Source organism: Canis lupus, chromosome 28, assembly GCF_003254725.2.
Source record: "Canis lupus dingo isolate Sandy chromosome 28, ASM325472v2, whole genome shotgun sequence".
NCBI classification, from domain to species: Eukaryota; Metazoa; Chordata; class Mammalia; order Carnivora; family Canidae; genus Canis; species Canis lupus.
Window position 1 is genome coordinate 10,326,156 of NC_064270.1, and position 20,016 is coordinate 10,346,171.

Sequence of the window (20,016 nt, forward strand, 5' to 3'; positions counted from 1 at the left end):
ATATATTCAATGAAGTCTTTTTCTTTTTTAGTGAATGCTTTTTGCTCTGTTTGCATGATTGTTTATATTAAGTTCATAAAACAATTTTATTTTGATACAATGCAGATAGTTTTGTCTCTCCTGGCTTTTGTCCATTTATGAATTTTAAGAAACTTAAAAGTTGCCGTCTCTCTTGAAGTTAACCATTGAGTCTTCCTTTTCTTTTTCTTTTTTTTTTTTTTTTTTAAGATTTTATTTATTCATGAGAGACACAGAGGCAGAGGGAGAAACAGGCTCCCTGTGGGGAACCTGATGTGGAAATGTGATGCAGGACTCGATCCCAGGACCCTGGGATCATGACTCTGAGCTGAAGCAGATATTCAACCACTGAGCCACCCATGTGCCCCTCCTTTTCTTTTTCTTTTTTCAAAGATTTTATTTATTTATTCATGAGAGACACACAGAGAGGCAGAGGGAGAAGCAGACTCTGTGCAGGAAGCTGGGCGTGGGACTCGATCCCGGGTCTCCAGGATCAGGCCCTGGGCTGAAGGCAGCGCTAAACTGCTGAGGCATCCGGGTTGCCCTCCTTTTCTTTTATTTTTTATTTTTTATTTATTTATGATAGTCACACAGAGAGAGAGAGAGAGAGGCGGAGACACAGGCAGAGGGAGAAGCAGGCTCCATGCACCGGGAGCCTGATGTAGGACTCGATCCTGGGTCTCCGGGATCGCGTCCTGGGCCAAAGGCAGGCGCCAAACCGCTTCGCCACCCAGGGATCCCAACGAAGCCTGCCCTCCTTTTCTTCATGTAACACCCAAGTTACATGAAGAACATTTGTATTTCTAGAGAAAATACATAATGTACAAAAATAATTTTAGACATGAATTTACATGCTTTTCAAATATTAACCATGTATAGTTAACCCTTTAAAAATTGTATCTTGGGATCCCTGGGTGGCGCAGCGGTTTGGCGCCTGCCTTTGGCCCAGGGCATGATCCTGGAGACCCGGGATCGAATCCCACATCGGGCTCCCGGTGTATGGAGCCTGCTTCTCCCTCTACCTGTGTCTCTGCCTCTCTCTCTCTCTCTGTGACTATCATAAGTAAATAAAATAAATAAAAAAAAAAATAATAAAAATTGTATCTTGATAGGTTGGAGGAGGTTGTTAAGTGTATTTTGGATTTACAAGTTTAATTTCTTTCATTGTTTCTCCCAATTGTTTATCACATTCCAAGGCCCATTCTGGAAGCACTTGTGTGTAACAACAGCAAAATATGGCTTTGGTTCAGGCAGACCTGGGTATAAATTTTATCTTCACGCTTTACCAACTATGGGTTATAGAGAGAACTAATTTTAGTTCATTGTTATATGAAATAGTATTAATAGTAAATACTGCGTAGGAGGGTTGAGAATTGACTAAGAGGCAAAGACTTTCATTTTTTGCTTAATAAATAATAGATCATTTGAAAGAAATTTGTTGAAGCTGATTCACAAAATATGCTTTTTAGATACAATCTTAACATCATAACAGTTTCTTTTAAATATTTTTGTAATAAAGAACAATGATTTTTCTCTCTGGAATTTAAGTTGCATTGTGTTTGGTCTATTCAAAACTTCTAAATATTTACAGCTTCTGTGTAATGGTTTGGGTGATGGCAATTTACACATCATTACCACATTTATTGCTACATTCTATAGAATAGGGTGGCAAAAATACTGTTTGTGTGCTTTTTGTCAATTGATAGAACTACTCCATACTTTTTCTTTGTAAAAAATAGTTCCATTTTAGGCAGTGGTATGGAGTGGGGAAAACCCTGGGGGTGGAGCACTAGGTTCTGGTGATGACTATAGCTGTGTGGTTTTGAGTAAACATTACTTAATCTCTCTGGACCTTGGTTTCCTTATCTGTAAAATAAGGTCTTGGAGAGCCTTCTAATAATATTTTGAGGAAAATTGTGTTGATTTTCATTGTTGAATAGACCCATGCATTTCATGACAAAAGTTGTCATGATATTAGGAAATATTTTACATATTGGGGCACGAGAACTAAACTAAATAATGCACTGAAAGATGGTTGCCTTGTTCATGAGAATGAAGACTATTAATCTTTAAGGACAAAGCAGGATGTTAAGGAATGGGCAATAGTTTACCAAGCTCATGCAAAAATATATAACTAATTTTTCTAAGAATATGTAGCTGTATACTCACAAGGTGGGAGAAGATTTGCCTCATTTGACTAATGATAATTTTATCTTTGTATTTCATATAATGTAAATGTGGTTTCTTTTTTTTCCCTAATGCTGTTTTCCATAGTGGCTGCATCAGTTTACAGTGCACAGAAGTTCCCTTTTCTCCACATCCTTGCCAACACTTACTATTTCTAGTCTTAATGGGTGTTCTAACAGGTATGAGGTGATAGCTCATTGTAGTTTTGATTTGCATTTCCCTGATGATTCATGATGTAGAGCATCTTTTTTATGTATAGCCATCTATATATCTTCTTTGGAAAAATGTATATCTAGATTTTCTGACCATTTCCTAATTGGATTGTTTGTTTTTTTTTTAAGTTTGTTTATCTATCTATCTATCTATTTATTTATGATAGACACACAGAGAGAGAGGCAGAGACACAGGGAGAGGGAGAAGCAGGCTCCGTGTCGGGAGCCCGATGCGGGACTCGATCCCGGGACTCCAGGATTGCGCCTTGGGCCAAAGGCAGGCGCCAAACTGCTGAGCCACCCAGGGATCCCCTGTTTGGGGTTTTTATTTTTACTTTTGATTTATGGATTCTTTTTTTTTTTTTTTTTTTGATTTATAGTTTCTTTATACATTTTGAATATTAGCCGCTTTTCAGACACATCATTTGCAAATATTTTCTCCCACTCAGTAAGTTGCCTTTTCACTTTGTTGATGGTTTCCTTTGCTGTCTATGAGGCTTTTTTGGTTTAGTGTAGTCCAACTTGTTGCTTTTGTTGCTTTTGTTGTTGGTGTCAGATTTAAAAAATCATTTGCCAAGACTGATGTCAAGGAACTTATTGCCTTTGTTTAGTTTTAGGAGTTTTATGGTTCAGATCTTATGTTTAAGTCTTTAATCCATTTTGAGTTGATTTTTGTGTATGGTGTGGGAGTTTCATTTTATACATACGGCTGTCTAGTTTTTCTAGCACTATTTATTGAAGAAAATGTCCTCTCCCCATTGTATATTCTTGGCTCCTTTGCCATGAATTAATTGATCATATATGCATGGGTTTATTTCTGGGCTGTTTTGTTTCTCTGATCTTTGTGTCTGTTTATATGCTGATACAATACTGTTTTAATCCCTAATAGCTTTGTAGTGCAGTTTGAAATCAAGGAGCATGATGTCTCCAGCTGTGTTCTTAAGATTGTTTTGGCTCTTCAAGGTCTTTTATAGTTCCATACAAATTTTAGCATTCTTCTGTTTCTGTAAAAAATGCATTGGAATATTGGTAAGGATTGCTTTGGATCTGTATGTTGACTTGGGTAGTGTGGACATTTTAACAATAGTGTTTTTTCCAGTCAGGAGCACAGACTATCTTTCTATTTATCTGTGTCTTCTTCAGTTTCTTTCATTAATAAAAGAAAGAAACTGTTTCTTGTTTTCTTCAATATTTCATCATCTTGGTTAAATTTATTGCTAAGTATTTTATTCTTTCTGGTGCAGTTGGAAATGGGATTGTTTTCTTCATTTCTTTTTGGTAGTTTATTAGTTATGTATACAAATGAAACAGATTTTGCATATTTGTATCCTGCAACCTTTCCAGATTCATTTATTCTAATAGGTTTTTGATGGAATCTTTAGGAGTCTCTGTGTAATATCATGGTATCTGCAAATAGTGGTAATTTTATTTTATTTTTTTTAATTTTATTTCTTCTTTTCTGATTTGAATGCCCTTTATTTCTTTTTCTTGCTTAATTGCTCTGACTGGGATTTCTAATACTATGTTGAATAAAAGTGGTAATGGTGGCCATCTTTATCTTTTTCTTGATCTTAGAAGAAAAGCTTTTAGCTTTTCACAATTGAATATGAAATTAGTAAGTGGCTTCTCATATATGGCTTTTATTATGGTGAGGTATATTTCCAGTTTATCTGCTTTGTTGAGAGTTTTTATCATAAATTGATGCCGAATTTTGTCAAATGCTGCATCTGTGGAGATGGTCATATAATTTTTAACCTTCATTTTGTTACTGTAGTGTATTACATTGATTGATTTGTAGATGTTGAGCCACCCTTGCAAACCTGAAATAAGTCCCACTTGATCATGGTAAATGTTTTTTTTTTTTTTTACTACATTATTGAATTTGGTTTGCTACTATTTTGAGGATTTTTCAATCTATGTTCATCAGGGAGATTAACTTGTAATTTTCTACAAGAAAACTACAAGAGAGAAAGGAAGAAACACAGGCAGAGGGGTAAGCAGGCTCCATGCAAAGAGTCCCATGTGGGACTCGATCCCAGGACTCCAGGATCATGCCCTGAGCCAAAGGCAGATGCTCAACCACTGAGCCACCCAGGCATCCCAGCTTGTAGTTTTCCTGTGGTATCCTTGCCTGGTTTTGGTTATTAGGGTAGTGCTGATCTAAAATGAGTTTGGAAGAGTTCCCTCTTTTTCTATCTTTTGGAGGAGTTTGACAATTGGTGTTCTTTTTTGAATGTTTAGTAGAATTTGCCAGTGAAGCTCCGTGGTCTTGCACTTTGTTCATTGAGGTAATCGATTACTGATTCCATCTCCTTACCTAGTAGCCAGTCTGTTCATATTTTATTTCATCATGATACAAGATTAGTAGGTTGTATGTTTATCAAAATTTATCCATTGCTTCCTTCTAGTAACTGTGGGCTTTGTTATTCTTTATCTAGTTCCTTGAGTGTATAATAGATTGTTTGATACTTTTCTTGTTTCTTGAAGTAGGCATTTGTCACGATGAACTTCCCTCTCAGAATTTCTTTTACTGTATCCCATAACTTTTGGTTGCTTATATTTTAATTTTATCTCCATATATTTTTAAATTTCTCTCTTGATTTCTTTGACCCATTTGTTGCTCTGGCATATTGTTTAATTTCCATGTATTTGTGAATCTTCCAGTTTTCTTTCTGTAGTTTCTAGTATCATACCATGTGATTGGGAAAGATGCTTGATATGATTTCAGTCCTCTTAAATTTATTAAGAATTGTGTCATGGTCTATTTTGGGAAATGATCTGTCAAATGATCTATCTTGGATCTATGTGCACTTGAAAAGAATGTATATTTTGTTGCTTTTGGATGGCATGTCCTCTAAATATCTGTTAAACTATCTGGTCTGGGGCAGTCCTGGTGGCGCAGTGGTGGTGCAGCGGTTTAGCGCTGCCTGCAGCCCAGGGCGTGATCCTGGAGACCCTGAATCGAGTCCCACGTCGGGCTCTCTGCATGGAGCCTGCTTCTCCCTCTGCCTGTGTCTCTGCCTCTCATTCTCTCTCTGTGTCTCTATGAATAAATACATTAAAAAATCTTAAAAAAAAATAAAGTATCTGGTCTGATGTTTGCTCAATACTAGTGTTTCCTTATTGATTTTGTGTGGATAATCTATCCATTGATGTAAGTGGGTTATTAAAGTTCCCTATCATTATTGTATTGCTGTTAATTTTTCCTTTAGGTGTGTTAGTATTTGCTTTATATGTTTAGGTGTTTCTATTTTGAGCGTATAAGTGTTTTTTTTAAAAGATTTTATTTATTTTAGAGATAGCGTGTGCACGTGCATGAATGGAGTGAGGAGTAGAGAGAGAAGGCGAGAATTTCAAACACATTCTGTGCTGAGTATGGAGCCCCATGCGGGGCTGTCTTTAGTGATATGTTTATGTTCGTTTTTCTGTGTATTTTATGTGTTTACTATAAGTTTTTGCTTTGTGGTTACCATGAGGTTTACATATAGTAAGTTATAACAGTATTTTAAGTTGGTAACTTAAGTTTGATCTCATTTTAAAGCTCAACTTTCTCTCCAACATTTTGTTTTGATGTCATATTTTTATATTTTTTGTTTATCCCTTAACCAGTTCTTGTAATCCTAGTTTTTTTTTTTTACTGGTTTTGCCTTTTAATATTAATATTAGTTTTAAAAATGATTAATCTACTACCTTTATTATATATTTACTTTTCCAGTGAGATTTATCCTTTCATATGTTTTCTTGTTGCTCATTGGCGCTCTTTTCAGTTTAAAGAAATTTCTTTTTTTTTTTTTAATTTTTATTTATTTATGATAGTCACACAGGGAGAGAGAGAGAGAGAGGCAGAGAAATAGGCAGAGGGAGAAGCAGGCTCCATGCACCAGGAGCCTGACATGGGATTCGATCCCGGGTCTCCAGGATTGCGACGTGGGCCAAAGGCAGGCGCTAAACTGCTGCGTCACCCAGGGATCCCTAAAGAAATTTCTTTAGCAATTCCTGTAAGGCTGGTTGAGTAGTGAACTCCTTTAGCTTTGTCTTAAAAACTCTTAATCTTTCCTTCACTTTTTTGAAAAAAGATTCTATTGGTGGGGGGGGAGACATAAGCCAGGGGAGTGGCAGGCAGAGGAGAGGGAGAAGCAGCCCCCCCCCCCCCCCCCCCCCCCCGCTGAGCAGGGAAGCCTGATGTGGGGCTCTATCCCAGGATCCTGGGATCATGACCAGAGCCAAAGGCAGACACTTAACTGACTGAGCCACCCAGGCTCCCTTCTCCTTCACTTCTGAATGATTACTTCGCTGGGCACAGTATTCTTGGTTGGAAGTTTTGTTTTCTTTTTTCTCAGCACTTTGAATATATCACGTCACTTTCTCTTGGTCTGCAAAGTTTCTGCTGAAAAATCTGTTGGGTGTTTCCTTGTACATAATGAGTTTCTCTTGTTTTTAATAGTTTCTCTTTTTTTTTTTTGCCTTTAACTCTTGACATTTTAATGATAACACCTCTTGGTGTGGGTCTCTTTCTGTTTCTCTTATTTGGAACTCTCTGGGTTTCCTGGATCTGAATGTCTATTTCCTCCCTAGGTTAAGGAAGTTTATAGCTATAATTTCTTCTATTAAAATTTCTGCCCCTTTCTTTTTCTGGGAGCTCTATGATGCTAATATTAGTCTGTTTGATTTGTTCCCTAAGTTACTTCTTTCTTTTTAATTTTTCTTTCTTTTTGCTGCTCTGGTAAGTTCAACTGCCTTGTCTTCAGATTGACTTTTCCATTTCTTTGCTTCATTTAGTTTGTTGTTGAGTCTTTCCAGTTTGTTTTTTATTTCAATTGTGTGTATTCTTTAGCTCTGTAACTTCTATCTGGTACATCTCTTTGTTGAAGTTCTTACTGAACTTCAGTGAGTGTCTTTATGACCATTACTTTGAAGCCTTTATCAGGTAAATTAGTTATCTCTGTTTTAAGGTTTTTTCCTGAGTTTTTACCTGTTCTTTTGTTTGGAATATATTCCTCCTTTGTGTCTTCATTTTGTGATTTTTTTCAAATCACTTTCTAACAACATAAAAGAAAGCGTAAACATTACTCTTTTAATGGACCTACCACCATAAGATGATGTTTCAGTTATTTATTGAGTTCAGCTATATGGGCTGGCTTCCTGATGTAGTCAGCTGTGAATGAGCTAGTCAAGCTCTGCTGATCTCTTGGCTGGACTTGGCTCCATGTCTTAGACTTGGGATAAACTGGGTGATATAGATTGATGTAAGCTGGGATGACTATGGTGGTTAGATTCTTCCACTTTTCTCAACCTTTAGCAAGGTACTGTAGGGCTGTTACTATGGCATGGTAGAAGTGCACAACTGCATAAAGCAAATAGAAGTGAGGAAGTACTTTTTCAAGCCACTGCTTATATAATGTCTGCTAATATCTCGTTGGCTAAAGCAAGTTACACAATTCAGCCCCAGAGTCATGGTGGGAGAATATTATTAAGTTACCTGACAAAGGGACTGTATATAGTGAGAGATGAAGAATCGGGGCCAAAATAGAAAGCATCAAATTTTTTTTAAAGATTTTATTTATTTATTCATGAGAGAGAGAGAGGGAGAGAGGCAGAGACACAGGAGAGGGAGAAGCAGGCTCCATGCAGGGAGCCCTGACGTGGGACTGGATCCCTGGTCTCCAGGATCTGGCCCCAGGCTGAAGGCGGCGCTAAACCGCTAAGCTACCGGGGCTGCCCGAAAGCATCAATTTTTACTTTTTCATGTGAATATTTGTGGCAATAGGCACTTCTCAAGTGCACACTATGTGCCTAACAACTATTTTTCTCATTTTAATTTTTATAGTCAACCTGCAAAGAGTTGTGGTCTTTTTTTTCCATACTAAGAAGAAATAATTAGAATGATTAATGATTAAATAATTTACAAATGTGACAGAATAGGTAGTTTGAATTTGAGACTGACTCCCGAGTCTGTATGCTTTCACATGGCCATAACATGTAAGTTATGGGACACCTGGGTGGCTCAGTGGTTGAGCGTCTGCCTTTGGCTCAGGGTGTGATCCCGGGATGGAGTCCCACATCAGGCTCCTCACAGGGAGCCTGCTTCTATCTCTGCTTATGTCTCTGCCTCTCTCTGTGTTTCTCATGAATTTATTAAGTTATGTTTTTAATTTCCCCCATAAGTTTTTTCTCCCTTCATTTTGGGAAGAACTGTGTTTCTGTTTTATTATGGCTTCTGTGCAACAATCTTGTTTTTGCTCTCCCAGAACCTTTTCTTCCCCACAAGGAGCCTGATGCAGGACTGTATCCCTGGACTTCCCCCCCCTTCCCCCAGGATCATGCCCTGAGCCAAAGGCAGACACTCAACCACTGAGCACCCAGGCATCCCATTGCTAACATTCTTGAGTTCTGTATGTTTTGGATGAGTCTGATTTACTCATGTAACTCATGCCTGCCCATTTATCATAGTGAGTGAATGCTTCAGGGATCCATCTTGAAACTGGCTGGTGGAGTTCTTGGGAAAGAGATCTCTTTTCTGTGGGGGTAGCTAAGCTAATAGCTTACAAGCAAGAAGCAGCCACCGTGTGGGGGGAGCTTGCCTGTGAGTGAAGCAGTGAGCCTTTGAGACAAGCAAAGTGATGCACGAAGAGAGAAGTACTGCTATGCACGTGGATCCAACTGCATGAGGGGAACTCTGAAAAGCCTACTTGATCCAATAATTACCCTTTTTTGCTAAGGTCCCTTTAGGTTGAATTTTTACCAGAAGTCCTAACACTATTTAAGTTCTAGGTAGATTATATTTCTGAAAGGAGAACAGACCATGTATAGCTTAGTATATAGATAGTTTATAGAATGTAAAAAATTCTCTGGCTTTATGGAAATGGAGGGGGAGGATGATTTAACTGGAGTAATATTGTACCAGAAAGGAACGTAGGGTACAGCATGGGGATGAACTACTGAGCTGTAAATTGAGAAAATGGAGTCAACACTGTAAGGCATTTTCTTCTTTCATTCTTTCTTAGTGAATTTTTCAATCACCATTTTGAGTTCCAAGTATGATATTAATATATATTGCACATCTGGGTGTTTATCTTATATATATTTTTGATCATTTCTATTTCATGCGATGCTTTAAACTAAGAAAGTATTATAATCATTGATCATGATACCAAGTCAACCTACAAGCAGGATTTAAGTAGATTGAAGAGTTTAAATAGTGTATTCTTGAAATAAAAAGAAGAGACATCCATTTCCAACAACATTCCCTGTATCTTTTTATTACTTGAAAACATTGAAATCTTGAATTTTAATGTGCCATTATCCCTTTGTGTTTTACGTCTGTTATTACATGTAATTTGATTCTCAGAATAATCATACTAAGTGGGTATTATTTTAATTTTAGAGATGGATAAACATCTGTGTAGGTTGATGCTACTACAGCTTTACGGTGTCCAGCCTCAGCTAGACTCTCATTCAGCACTGGGATTTTGTGTGTGGGCATTCTTGGTCAGTTCCTGCAGTTTATTACAGTGGCTCTCTTTTAGCCCCTTTGCCCTCATACTTTCCTCTCAGCTGATCTCGTCACCTATAGAACAATGAAAATTGATGTAATCGAAAGTGAACAGTCCTCTATCGTTTTCCTTCTTACCCCAAGGAGTCCTTGGAAAACTGGAGAAATTGAGGATCCCTGGGTGGCTCAGTGGTTTAGCGCCTGCCTTCAGCCCAGGGTGTGATCCTAGAGTCCCAAGATCGAGTCCCATGTCCGGCTCCCTGCATGGAGCCTGCTTTTCCCTCTGTCTTTGTCTCTGCCTCTCTCTCTCTCTCTCTGTCTCATGAATAAATAAATAAAATCTTAAAAAAAAAAGAAAAAAAGAAAACTGGAGAAAAATACTTAAGGCATTGTTTGGAAGCATTGACCAAAACCACAGACCTATTTGTAAAAATGTAAAACTTGAGGTCCTACTCCAGATCTGCTGATTCCCAATCTTAGGGATGGCATGGGAATCTGTATTTCTAACATACCTCAAATGATTCTTGGAAATACTGAAGTTTGAAAACCACAGACATGTAGGATAAGGTTACTTGAACCAGCACATAAGACACTCCCGGATATCTGATCCAGCCTGCTACTTTAGTCTCGGTTCTCTACATTCTGCTCAGTCTCTACTCTAATCCCTGAAGTCTTCTTTTTCTTTTTTTTTTTATGATAGTCACAGAGAGAGAGAGAGAGAGAAAGAGGCAGAGACAAAGGCAGAGGGATAAGCAGGCTCCATGCACCGGGAGCCCGATGTGGGATTCGATCCCGGGTCTCCAGGATCGCGCCCTGGGCCAAAGGCAGGCGCCAAACCGCTGCGCCACCCAGGGATCCCTAATCCCTGAAGTCTTCTTCTTTTTTTTTTTTTTTTAAAGATTTTATTTATTTATCCACGAGAGACACAGAGAGAGAGAAGCAGAGACACAGGCAGAAGGAGAAGCAGGCTCCATGCAGGAGCCTGACATGGGACTCGATCCCGGGTCTCCAGGATCACACCCTGGGCTGCAGGCAGTGCTTAACCGCTGCGCCACCAGGGCTGCCCCCTGAAGTCTTCTTATCCCAAAATACAAGTCACTCTTTCTAGTGTGCAAGTATTACTATATTATTTTATCTCCTTCCCTTTCTGCAACTGTACCTCTTCTAATTTGAGAGACCCTTGTATTCAGCCACCATGTCATATTTTTCTGTATATTTTGAGTACTTGGCAGAGTGGCACATAGTGGATGCTCAGTAAAGATTTGTGGGAAGGTAGAAAACAGTACTTTGACATATTACAAACTAAATAAGTGACTGAAATTGAGTAAGAGACAGTTTTATTTTTAGTAACTCACGTTACTTAAGGAAAAAATTAGTATGAGAAAGAGGGAGTGTAGATATTTTCGACACAATATGTAGTACCGTAATGGCTTGAACAGTGATTTTTAAAGGAGATTGGGTGGGAGAAGTGAGAACCACTGTATTATATTAAGGACTAGTTTTCTATACTCATGAATTGTGTGGAGACACTAGTTAAACCTGGCTTTTAACAAGTCATATATATATATATATATTTTTTGCTTGTTTGTTTTTTGTTTTTTTTTTTTCAAACATATATATTTTTAAAAGATTTTATTTATTTATTAGAGACAGAGAGATGCAGAGACACAGGCAGAGAGAAAAGCAGGCTCCATGCAGGGAGCCCAATGTGGGACTTGATCCTGGGTCTCCAGTATCACGCCCCGGACTGCAGGCGGCGCTAAACCTCTGCGCCACCAGGGCTGCCGGTGAAACATATTTTTAAATTTTGTCTTGTATCACTTCAAAATGTATTTTTTTCCCTTTTGTTAATGTGTATATTACTTTGAAATTTCTGAAGTACTAGCAAAAGGGATAGGAGTTTCTAAGAGATAAATGGGTAAAAGTTGGAGGTGGGCTGTATGTGAAGAAAGAGTATTTAGATTATTATTATTATTATTTTTTTTAAAGATTTTATTTATTTATTCATGATAGTCACAGAGAGAGAGAGAGGCAGAGACACAGGCAGAGGGAGAAGCAGGCTCCATGCACCGGGAGCCCGATGTGGGATTCGATCCCGGGTCCCCAGGATCGCGCCCTGGGCCAAAGGCAGGCGCCAAACCGCTGCGCCACCCAGGGATCCCGAGTATTTAGATTATACATGAGAATAAGATGTTGATGGTTTTTCCAGTAGTCTGGAGACATATTAACATATTATGTGTATGACACAGTTTGCTTGAGATAGAAACGAATGAAACGTGGACAAAACCAATTTAAAGGGCAAGACTGGGGATCCCTGGGTGGCGCAGCGGTTTAGCGCCTGTCTTTGGCCCAGGGCGTGATCCTGGAGACCCGGGATCATGGAGCCCCGTGCATGGAGCCTGCTTCTCCATCTGCCTGTGTCTCTGCCTCTCTCTCTCTCTCTCTCTGTGACTATCATAAATAAGTAAAAATTAAAGGGCAAGACTGTTGTGAATGTTCTCACAGTGGTGATGTGGAGAAGATAATTTCAGTATTACTTTCTCATCACTTGTTGATCTAGGACTGTCATTGCTTTAGGGATGATAGTGATGTGGAATGTCATTAAGGAGGCAAAGATTTTATTATTGCTTTGTTTTTAGATAATGGTGCTTAGATTTTTATAATTCTGAGATATTATATGTAATTTTTTATATTTATGTTTTGCTATAAGGAGCTCACAGATTCATACCTTAACAAGCATGAATGAATTTGTTTGTAACTTTTAGATTCTAAAACCTATCTTGGGAGGTGCCCTGATAGATTGGGAAAGAAAATGGATACAAACTACTTTTTTTTTTTCTACTGGCTCTTCCTATCTCTTTGCCAAGTTTGAGAAAATAACCTGAAAAAAAGTGAGGCCCTGTTTTCAATCATATGGCACTTTGCAGTGTTCTACCTATATCTATCAGGACTCTTTCTTTTTCTTTCTTTCTTTCTTTCTTTCTTTCTTTCTTTCTTTCTTTCTTTCTTTCTTTCTTCTTCCTTCCGTCCTTCCTTCCTTCCTTCCTTCCTTCCTTCCTTCTTCCTTCCTCCGTTCTTCCTTTCCTTTCCTTTCCTTTCCTTTCCTTTCCTTTCCTTTCCTTTCCTTTCCTTTCCTTTCCTTTCCTTTCCTTTCCTTTCCTTTCCTTTCCTTTCCTTTCCTTTCCTTTCTTTCTTTCTTTCTTCCTTTCTCTCTCTCTCTCTCTCTTTCTTTCTTTCTTTCTTTCTTTCTTTCTTTCTTTCTTTCTTTCTTTCTTTCTTTTTTTTAATTTATGATAGTCACAGAGAGAGAGAGACAGAGACACAGGAGGAGGGAGAAGCAGGCTCCATGCACCGGGAGCCCGACATGGGATTCGATCCCAGGTCTCCAGGATCGCGCCCTGGACCAAAGGCAGGCGCCAAACTGCTGCGCCACCCAGGGATCCCTCAGGACTCTTTCTGTTGTAAGTTCAGAAAGCCAATTGAAATTATAAGTCAAAAGGTCATTTTGTAGGTTTATGAACTGGGAGGTTCATAGGGTAAAGCTATAGGTAGGATCTTCTGTAACTGGAATCAGAAGTTTGATTGATGGTATCAGGAATGTCCCTTACTAAGCATTCTTTATCAATTTTGGTTTCCTTGAGGTATGATGGTAAAGGTGATTAGTAGCAGCTCTAGACTTACATGATTTTTAAAAAAGATTTTATTTATTTATTTGACGGAGAGTGAGCAACAGAGCACAAGTAAGGAGAGAGGGAGAAGCAGACTCCCTGCTGAGCAGGACCCCCCCCCCCCCCCCCATGGTGCTCCCAGGATTCTGGAATCACAACCTGAGCTGAAGGCAGTCATTTATCTGACTGAGCCACCCAGGCACCCCTAGACTTACATAATTCTTAAAGTCCACATGTGTTTTTCTGTATAGCAACAAATCGATGGAGGGAAGACCAAGCTTGGGTCATGTGGCCTACCTCTGGACCAGTCACCATAAGGCTAGAGGAGTATGATCCTCTGACCTGACCAAGGACAGGTGCCCGGTTTTTGAGAGAGGCTTAAGATTGGCCCTCTCTTAAGGCTTGAGGGAGGGACTGATTGATTCTTCAAAAGAAAATCAGATGCTATTCCCTAAAAAAGGGAAATGAGTAGTAGGTTAGGCAAAATCTGTAAATATTCCGTATATAAATCCAGATCTACTTTCGAAAAAATGGACTGATTTGGGCCATGTTGAATTGAATTGTGTTTTGCAAAAAATGGAAGTCTGAACACCCAGTATCTTCGAATGTGACTTTGCTTAGAAATAGGGTCTTTATAGTTACAAACAAGTTAAGATGAGGTCATACTAGATTGGGACCTAATCCAATAACTGATGTTTTTTACAGAAAGTGGGAAAATTGGATACAGGCAGAAATTGGAGTTATGTGGCCATAAGCCAAAGAATGCCAAGCATTGCTGGCAACTACCAGAACCTACAAAGAAAAAAAGGAGGATTCTTCTTCAGACTGTTTGGAGGGAGAATAGCCCTGCCAACACCTTGATTTCTGCTGCCTTGTCAGTCTCCAGAACTGGGAGAGAATATATTTCTGTTGTTTTAAGCCACCTAGTTTGTTCAGCAGCCAGAAAACTAATATAGACCATATTTGGTACCTATAAAATTTTTTAATTCAGCCCACCCCCTCCTTTTTTTTTTTTGCACAAAATTAATGTTTATTCCACCTTTGTGTCATATTCCTGGATCCTTCACCGATGTTACATGAGGAAAGAAACAAAAGCAAAACAAATGAAAAACTGAAATCAGAATCACTAATGTTATCAAGTAGGGAAACAAATAAATTAAAATCTAGCAGCCATCAGCAAGAGTACAGCAAAGACAATGCTGTAAAAAGAAACAAAGAAAATTGCTAGAAAACTGTATGCATCATACTCTTTCAAACCAGCAAAATATGCTCCTGCATACAATGGAACATAAACAGAATTTTTTTCCTGTAAGGTATAGAAATGGAAGTTCTTTTTTGAATATTGTGGATGGGCAAAATGTGTTTATATGGTAATTCTACTAAGCTATTACACAGTGGGCCAGGAACACATTTATGGATTCTGGGGATGATGTGTACTGTAATTCTTTGATTGGGATAGTGGACACTCTAGCCAAAAAAAAAAAAAAAAAAAAGAACACAGAGGTACAAGACAAAGGTGAATGAGACTTCTCTTATATCTTAGCAACATTTAGATGGAAATCAAATTTAAATGCAATCTGCATTTAAATCACTCTGCTTTTGAAGAGTCTTTGGTTCAGCTCCCAAATCTCGATTGCTTGACGCAGTCTCCTGTGAGAATACTCAGAAGGTGTCTTCTTAAACAACAAACCTATTTTTAGCAGTGGAGCCACTCTTTGTAGCTGTGTCTGCATGGGACTGATAACCAATCACTATTTTTGGAGGAAGTCCTAACCTTTCCTTGTATACTCTCCCTATATGTGTAACAGCCTCTCTGTTTTCACATTTAGTAGTCCATATTGCTATCTTATCACCTTTAGCTCTAACATCAACGACAGCTCCACATACATCATCACTGTAGTCATCAAAAGATTCTCCAATAAGGCACAGCAGTGTCTCTAGCCAAAAGCGATCCAGGTCACTACGTCTCTGCTGTTTGTTCAATGTAATTAGCCATCGTCGTCCTCCTCATTTGTTTTTCTCATCTTCCCACATAGGCTCAATACCATCCTTAAAAAGTGAGTAGTCACAGCCAGGCATTAAATTACTAGACAACTGGATGTGGTTGTACAGAGCCCAAAAGTCTTCAACAGTATCAAACTTAGAGATCAGCTGAAGGTTTGCTTGCCAAGTTTAGCTTTTATCATTTTTAAAAAACCAGAGTGCCCATCTGTTCTGTAAAGGATGTTTAATATAGTGTTCTGGGTTAGCAACCTCCTGATTAGATTCTGTTTTCTCTTCTTCTGTAGGCGGGGGATTAGGAGTAGGGGTGGTTTCCAGTTCCATAGTCACCATCTTAGATCGATCTCCCATCCCTTTTTTTAAAGTTTTATTTAAGTAATCTCAATACCCAACATGGGGCTCGAAATCATGACCCTGAGATCGAGTTGTATGCTCTTTTGATTGAACCAGCCAGATGCCCCTCAGCTCTTCCTCCTCCTCCTCCTCCAATTCTTCTTCTTCTTCTTCTTTTTTTTTTTTTTTTTTAATTTTACTTATTCATGAGAGACACAGAGAGAGGCAGGCTCCCTGCAGGAGGCCTGATGTGGGACTCGATCTCAGGACCCTGGGCTCACACCCTGAGCTGAAGGCATATGTTCAACTGCTGAGCCACCCAGGCGTCCCTCAGCCCATCTTCTTAAAATGCTGACCATTAGTTTTCCCAGTGAATACCTTTTACATTCTAAATGGATTTTATGGGGCTTTGGGATGCCTTTGGAATTATATGGGTTTGGCATTTAAAAATATATTTTGTTAAAATTTCATCGTATCCATAATAATGTGAGATGGTACTTTGTAATTGATTATGTTTATTGACTTCTATATTCTACAGAGTCTGTAGTTGTAGTTTAGCTGAAGCCATTGTTGTTATTAATGTACAACTAAACAATATTTCTTAACATGTTTGACTTCCAAATAGTGCAGTGCCATGTGAGAATCAGGAGTAGAAATAATTAAAGTGAAGCACCTAGAGTAAATATGTTCCAGTAGCTTGAAGATGAAAGAAAGAATATGTCTTAGGGAAACTGGCTAGCAAGATGGAAACAATTAGTATTTTGGTGAGACTAAACAAAAACCTAAGAGTAGCTTGAACGGCATTTCTGAACTCTTGTTCATTTTTTGCAAACTGAGAGAGTCAGATAATACCTCCAAAGTCTGATTAGACTTTGAAAAAAATAAGATCTTATGAACATCCTTCTAGTTTCTAATTTGTAGTAAGTGGATATTTTCTGTAGGTACTGGAATTCTCATTCAAAACCTTTGTATAAAGATTCATTATTTTAAGGAACTTAAGATTACTGGAAAAATAGCTTGGGGGGCTTATCCGGGCACTTTAAGTATTTATCATCCTCTCATATTCACTCAAATGAAATAGGAACAATAAGCAAATAGGAAGAAAATGTCCTATCTTAAACTAGTAATGATGAATGCAGTAAATTTTTAAAAATAATTATTTCTCTATTTATTTAAAGTAAGCTGTATGCCACTCAGTGTGGATTTTAAACTCATGACCCTGAGATCAAGAGTAGCATGCATTACTGACTGAGCTAGCCAGGCACCCCATAATTTTCATTGTAGATATTTTTAAATTTTTTATTTATTTGTTTTTATTTATGATAGTCACAGAGAGAGAGAGAGAGAGAGAGAGAGAGAGAGGCAGAGACATAGGCAGAGGGAGAAGCAGGCTCCATGCACTGGGAGCCCGACGTGGGATTCCATCCCGGGTCTCCAGGATTGTGGCCTGGGCCAAAGGCAGATGCTAAACCGCTGCGCCACCCAGGGATCTCTCATTGTAGATATTTTTGACAGTGGTACCTTACTTTAAGTTTAGAAATATTTTCTCAGTTCAGAACTCATTTATTAAGTATGCAGTGACAAATATTGCTTCCACCATGCCTCATCTACTCCAGTTTTACTTGCTTCTCTAACCGTTTTTATTATGTATTCTTTCAGTGTTTCTTTATAAAAATAAAAGCAGATGTTAATATTTTCTTACTTTTTTCTCACATACAACAATGAATAGACAATATATAGAAAATACTTTGTTCTGTATTTTTTTTTCTTTATGTATTTTAGCTATGTTTCTGTATCAGTATATAGAAAGCATCCTCATTCTTTTTCACAACTGCATTGGATTCCATTGTGTGGATATGCTGTAATATATTTAGACGGTTATCAAACATAAGTTTTCACTTTTCACTTGTCACTAACCATGCTCCAGTGAATGATACTGTATGTAAGTTATTTTGTATGTGTGCTGGTATCTGTAGGATACATTCCCAGAAGTGATATTGCTGAGTTAAAGGGTAAAATATATTTGTAATTTTGCTAGATATAGCTAAATTGCCTTTCTATATGGGTGATACAATTTTGTAGTCCCTTCATCATTGTAGGAGAGCATCCATTAGGAGAGTGTATCCCCACATTCTTACCAATATAGTATTGTGTCTGATTTGTGGATTTTTGCAAATTTGATATGTAAAAAATACTCTCAGTATAGACTTAGTTATTAGCATTTCCTGTATGAGTGAGGTTGAGGTTGAGCCTCTTATTTTTGAGGAAATTTCTATTTACTTTTGATCTTTAGTTGATATCTTGCAATGATTATGATACATTGTCAATGGTGAAAGTAATAATAATGTTTTAATAGGGGAGGAAGGGAGGAGATGATTGTTATTAAATGAAAGACTTCTGGGTCCTTTTTCTCCAACTCAGGAATTTTCACATGCTCAGAATTGGTTCTTACAGAATTGATTCTGAAAGTTCAATTGCTGTGTTACTGCTTTAGGAGGCCTTGCAGTGTGTAATTGGCACAGCATAACCATCTGGGTTTTTCTGAGTGTGACTTCTTCACTCTTCAAGAAAGCATACACTGGTATGCAGTTTCTTTAAACTGCTTCAAAGGATTGTAGAAAAGTAAATTTTGCCCAAAGGCCTTCTTTTGTATTTCCCATGGGCATTTGCTAAAGTACAGTACTTATCTAGTTGGCATAAGTTGATTTCTATAAACGTTTTTCCTTCTATTTAATGTATTCTACAAAATACTATTTGCCTTCTTTCATGATGCTGTTTTTCATCTCCAACTTGCCTATTGTTAACTTTTTTTTTTTTTTTTTGGCACTTCATTCTTTCTGTGTCAGCATTCTTTTACTTGAATGTTCGAAGAAGTGTTTTTTTTTTTGTATATATTTTTTTATTCAAGTTCGATATGCCAACATATAGCATAACACCCAGTGCTCATCCTGTCAAGTGCCCCCGTCAGTGCCCATCACCCAGTCACCCCAACCCCTTGCCCACCTCCCCTTGTTCATTTCCCAGAGTTAGGTGTCTCTCATGTTCTGTCACTCTCACTGATATTTCCCACTCATTTTCTCTCCTTTCCCCTTTATTCCCTTTCACTATTTTTTATATTCCCCAAATGAATGAGACTATATAATGTTTGTCCTTCTCCGATTGACTGACTTCACTCAGCATATAATACCCTCCAGTTCCATCCATGGTGAAGCAAATGGTGGGTATTTGTCATTTCTTTTTCTTTTTTTTTTTTTTTAATTTTATTTATTTACTTATGATAGTCACAGAGAGAGAGAGAGGCAGAGACACAGGCAGAGGGAGAAGCAGGCTCCATGCATCGGGAGCCTGATATGGGATTCGATCCCGGGTCTCCAGGATCGCGCCCTGGGCCAAAGGCAGGCGCCAAACCGCTGCGCCACCCAGGGATCCCGGTATTTGTCATTTCTAATGGCTGATGGAAGAACTGTTTTGAGCTTTTGGGTGGTAATGTCACTTTGTTTGCATTCTGAACTAAAGCCCCCATCCCTAAGCAGTTTTGTGTCTACAGCTATTATTACTGTTAAATATTGTCTTGTTAGTAGTTTATAAACGTTGTTTAATGTCTTAAAATTTGGTATCTTAGTAATTACAGGAGAAACATATGTAAAACACACAACAGAAATTAAAGTTAAGAATACATATACCTAATTAAGGGATCAACAGGCAAAATAAGCATAGAAACCAATGACTCAGAAGAATCCCTATATTCTGAGAGCCAGGTTGACAAGGAAGTAGATATTCAATGACTCATAGATACTGATATAAAATAAATGTCCCTGTCAAATAAATGTATATTGACTTATAATGGATTTCTCAAGCAAGGACGGCCTCTTTGTTTTGGGGACAATCTCTTAGATCATTTAGATGACCTTTAGATGGTTTGGTTGAATTACTTTTTAAACTTATTTTAGTAGACTATTCCTGTTCACATGGCACTTAGACTCCAATAAGAGAAATAGGGACATAAATCATATGTAGAACCTATAACTACACAAGATAAGAGCTCTGAAAAGAGATGTGGTTGTGTGTGTGTGTGTTTGTAGAGGTGGGGAGTTTGGAATAACAA

The 20,016-nt window shown here is 38.2% G+C and overlaps 1 protein-coding gene and 1 pseudogene across 16 annotated transcripts in view; one reads left to right on the forward strand and one right to left on the reverse strand.

The window, feature by feature from the left end:
* The window catches only part of LCOR (ligand dependent nuclear receptor corepressor), a 153,203-nt gene that overhangs the window by 16,401 nt on the left and 116,786 nt on the right, over positions 1–20,016 (forward strand). The gene's annotated exons all lie outside the window — the stretch shown is intronic.
* On the reverse strand, positions 15,173–15,918 carry LOC112672127 (eukaryotic translation initiation factor 4E-like; annotated as a pseudogene).